Source organism: Callorhinus ursinus, unplaced genomic scaffold (assembly GCF_003265705.2).
Source record: "Callorhinus ursinus isolate GAN/ISIS: 27379988/994484 unplaced genomic scaffold, GSC_fseal_2.0 scaffold1881, whole genome shotgun sequence".
NCBI classification, from domain to species: domain Eukaryota; kingdom Metazoa; phylum Chordata; class Mammalia; order Carnivora; family Otariidae; genus Callorhinus; species Callorhinus ursinus.
In genome coordinates, this window is record NW_027398935.1 from 1,384 (window position 1) to 6,095 (window position 4,712).

Below are 4,712 nucleotides of genomic sequence, written 5' to 3' on the forward strand. Positions count from 1 at the left end.
TCATCACATCTGCAGCAGGAGGGCTGGCCAGGGAGTACAGCCCAGTCCCTGTCCCTGTAGCAAGCTGGTCTGCCCATCATGAGCGACGGTCCACCACCACGGCATCACAACCTCCCAGCTATCTGATCCGACTACCCTGCCACGCTCAGACCTGCTCACACAGTGAGTCATAAGACCCAGCGACTTCTTTCCACTCCAGCTCAATGCTTCTCACAGAGGAGCAAACTCCAGCCTCACAAATGCGCTCCCCATTAGCTCTGGAATTCCCTGGGTGGCGTCTACACTGGCCCACACAGGTGTCCCATCCAGACCACTCCACAAGTACCCTAGGGTTTCAAGCCACTTTCAAACTGCCCTTAGAAAGGCAGGAACTAGCCCGATTAGGCCCACCAGCCAAGTGACTCGATGTGCTGGAAACTCGGACAACATCCTCACTGAACATCAAGGCTTCCAAGTCCGAGCTTCAAACTTTCGCTTGCTGGGCATTGAGCACCATGTCAGCATCAACACTGGTCTTGCAATTCACTTGTCTCCCATTCCTTAAAATCAGAAACCAAGCTCCAGTCACCACTCCATTTTCCCTCCAGAAAAAATAAGGCAAATGACAGAATAAAGCACTATGTGTGCACAGCACACTTCTAATCGAAATATAATTCCTTGGTCTTTCTCATACGGGCAGCCCTACATTACCCATACTAATGAGAGAGGCCGCGAGTTCAATCATTATATATATATATTTGATCTTGTGTTTTTCCTTACGATATTTGTATCTCAAAATCAATGTCTATATTGTTTTCTTAAAATAATAATAATAATAATAATAATAATAATAATGACATGATCACATAAGGGTCTGGATCTCCATAGCCACACAACATAGCTTGGTCCAGATAAGGATGAAGACACTACCTCAGCCCACGAAGCGAAGCCCTTTCCCTCAGGGATCCCGACATGCCTCACAGTATGATGAGTTCCTTTGCTATGTGGAGTTGTCCGAGTACAAAGGATGCAGGCACCCTCCAGGATTCCTTCCATTTTCTTCATAAATTCCCCAGCTCAAGTCACAAGTGACTCACCGGGTCAAGCTTCCAGAGCCCAGGATGGGCCACCAGGTAAGCAGCCCCCTCAGGGAAGGCTAACAGGGGGCTCGATGTCCTTTGGGAGCACGATGCACCACTCCCCGAGCTCCTAAAGAACCTACACTCCTCCATGTGCCCCTCTCACAAAGGGCAGGGCACCTTGTTACAGCTCTGAGGCTGTGTTTTACTTTAAAACATGATTTCTAGTATCGGAATGTGGTTCATGGAAGAGGAAAACATGAACACCCACCAAGCATTCTCATAATATTTCGGAAGATTATTTTCCCACTGTTTAATTAAATCGGGATATAAAAACACACAGATAGCCCCTTCCACTAGCAGGTATGATTCACTTTGGTGATGGAAAGAAGAGCAGGAAATAAAAGAGTAACAGATGTTCCAATGACCCGTCATTTCCATAATCAAAGTTTTGAAACTTCACACACACAAAGAAAGACGCTCAAACAAACGTCTTGGCCTGGCAACTCTGAGACGTCTGAACTGGAGTGACAGGGACAGATGATGACGTCGTGTATGTTGGGTGAGGCTGGTGGCACAGAAGAAGGTGCTCGGCCAGCTCTCCACCTGGGCCTCACCTGTCCTCGGCCAGGAACCTCCTCACGGCCCTCACCTGTCACCACTCTCACACGGGAGACCCACAGCCACCCCTGGAGCCCGCCCTGCCCACACCCTCCTGCTCGATGCACTCAGCTCTCCTCTGAGACCCCTGTCAGCTTTACCCAGACCTGGAACTCCCCCATCCGCTGCAGAGCTCCAGAACTCCCCCTCTTCTTCCAAAATGACACTGGCCCAAGGCTTTCATGAGAAAGGTGGAAGGCTACCTAAAGAATGGTTCACTACTTTCCCCTTCTGTCGTATTTCTCTCCAATTACCTTCCTACCTGGGCAAACTGTAAGGAACGTATCAAGGGAACATGGACATGCTCTGAGACCTGCTTCTTTCATTGCAGCCTTCTGAGGACTCCTTGTACAATAAAACACCATATCCTATGACGGGGGGGTTTAAAACTATTATTCACAGAATAATACAGCCCAAATCACCTCATTTTTAATTGCTCTTCCTTAGGCAGAACAGTTTCTGTGGAAAAAGCCTTTCCATAGATATTAGATGCCAGCAATTTCATAAGGAGTCAATGGAAGATCTGTGGGATAACCTGACTCACCTAGGGTCAGGCAAGCAGTTCCAGAACTCAACCCAGTGCTCCTGACGCCAAGCCCCTTGATGCCACCAGCATCCAGAATTCTCAAAGACTCTCCTTCTGACTCCACCACCAAAAAAGCTACAGAGAAAATCGGAATGTCAAAATATCTAGATGACACATTTAGAAAAACTAGAAAGTCAAGCTCAACTTTTATTTTTTAAAGATTTTATTTATTTATTTGACAGAGAGAGACACAGCGAGAGAGGAAACACAAGCAGGGAGAGTGGGAGAGGGAGAAGCAGGCCCCCCACGGAGCAGAGAGCCCGATGCGGGGCTCGATCCCAGGACCCCGGGATCATGACCTGAGCCGAAGGCAGACGCTTAATGACTGAGCCACCCAGGCGCCCCTCAAGCTCAACTTTTAAACAGTAAAAGGCTGCTTTGAATAATTTTGATTTTTCCCTCCACATTTAATAGTAACTCTTCTGATGAAAAGACTAATCAATTATGAAACATCACCTTTGACAAATGACAAGACATCATCCGAGTCTGTATCTGACGACAAAAAGCCAACTAACTCTAGATGCTGGCCACTCAACCATATCCTAGGCCCAAATGAATAAACGCTGTTAGATGAAGGAACAAATGATATGTTAAAAACACACAAAGAGTAAATTTCACCTTCCCTTTCTAATAAAGGTTACTTCTAGGAAACAGATAATCAGAATCTATTTTGTAAGCAATAAGTGAATAGAGAAAATGGGATCCCCTGCACCTGCAATCTTCTACCTGCAGGGAAATTAACTAACTCCTGCACCAAATGGAGAATGCTGACAGCTACTGAAGTTTTACTTCATGGCTCAACTAGAGAAAAGAGGAAAGCCCAGGAGGTTTGGGGTTCACGAGAGGTTTTACCTCCTGTCCTGACATGATGATGACACTGTGCCAAATGGACCTGCTGCTTTCTCTGAACGCTGACGTCCTGTGACAAGCTGCATCACTGACTCACATGCTGATGTTCAGAACTTCAGGTCTCCTGGAGCCAGAGCAGAGAAGTGCTGTCAGGTGGGGATGAGAAGGCACCTCCGACCTATTGCCTGCACACCTGCTTCGGTTTCTGGGAGAAGGGGAAACACATGCTTGTTTTTTAAGTAGTCATTATCTTCATTCTAGTGTAGACCAATGACTTTGACCTTTTTGGAAAAGCGAAATTACTCTTCCAAATGAACACCTCAACTCATCTGTTCCTCATGCAACTTGAGTGGGGTCTGGTTTACTCCAGCCTCCAGGCCCCCACCTGGAGGATCCTCCTGCACCACCCAGTCAGCCCATTACCACCATCCCCAGGGGACATGGGGCACAATGCTGAAGTTGGGGGATGACTCTGGGGCTTGTTGCCACCGCACCTGTGCCTGGGAAAGCAGGAACACGGAGGGCCCTCCCAGACGATCATAAGGGACCATTACCACCATCCCCCTGAGGACATGGGGCACAATGCTGAAGTTGGAGGACGGCTCTGGGGCTTGTTACCACCACACCTGTGCCTGGGGGAACAGGGGACACCCTGCTGAACTCGGGGTGCTGCTCAAGGTCCATTACCTGCACTGTGCCAGGGGACAGGGGGCACCCCACTGAAGTTGGGGACTGTGTGCGGTCCTTACGTGCACTCTTCCAGGGGAACGAGGCAAACCCTGAAATGTCTGCAACCCATCCCACAAAAACTCGGGTGAGCGGGGCCCTGGAGTTCACGGGGCTGGGGGATATGGCCAGTTGAAGGGCTTTCAAGGGAAAAAGAAAACTCATCTGAGTTCGCGGGATTAGCTCACTCCCCGCAGCCTTCGAGAACCCCCAACTCCCACCCAGGGCGCACCCTGCCCCCGGGACCCCCACCCCAGCCCACAGCGCGCTCTCACCCAGCCGGGAACGCCACAGGTGAACTCTCTGGGAGCGGGCCGAGCTGCCCGACCTCTGCATCCCGGGGCAGCTCCGGGTCCTCCCGCAGAGGTAGCTCCACCCCCACGCGGTGAATGGTCGGGGAGGGTGGTGCCCCGAGCCCATTAGATGCCGCGCCTGCCTCTACTGGCCAACCCGCCCTCACCCCGGAGCTCCCCGCGACTGCAGGCGGTCCAGGAGGCCCCTCCTCAAGCCAGCACCTGGCTCGGCGGCGCAGGCATGGGCGGGGGTTATGGGCGGGGTCCGCCCCATGCACACACCCGGCCAATTCCGCGGACGCCTCTGGCTTCAGACCACCCCCAGAGCCCTGCCCCTTCCCTTCCTGCACCAACCCTGCCTGCCCAGCTGTTCCTGGCCCCCCGCAAGGTCAGCCACACTCGGACCTTCCGAGGCTTTGGGCTTTAGGAAATGCAGTGGTTTCACGCATTTCCAAGGCAGTTTTAAACCCAAAAAGTAATTCTCTAGGTGGGAAGAGCTTCACTTTCTGGTCTCACCCATGGAGTGGATAGTGCTTCTTG

General features: G+C 51.0%; 1 long non-coding RNA gene across 1 annotated transcript; it reads right to left on the reverse strand.

Annotated features, from left to right (window-relative positions):
* Positions 1-2,188: 2,188 nt before the first annotated feature.
* Positions 2,189-4,251, reverse strand: LOC141372162 (uncharacterized). Its single transcript, XR_012377470.1, has 3 exons — positions 4,155-4,251; positions 3,157-3,358; positions 2,189-2,379 (listed from the first exon to the last, which is right to left on the reverse strand). It is a non-coding gene; the product is annotated as an uncharacterized lncRNA (long non-coding RNA).
* Between the last annotated feature and the right edge of the window lie 461 nt (positions 4,252-4,712).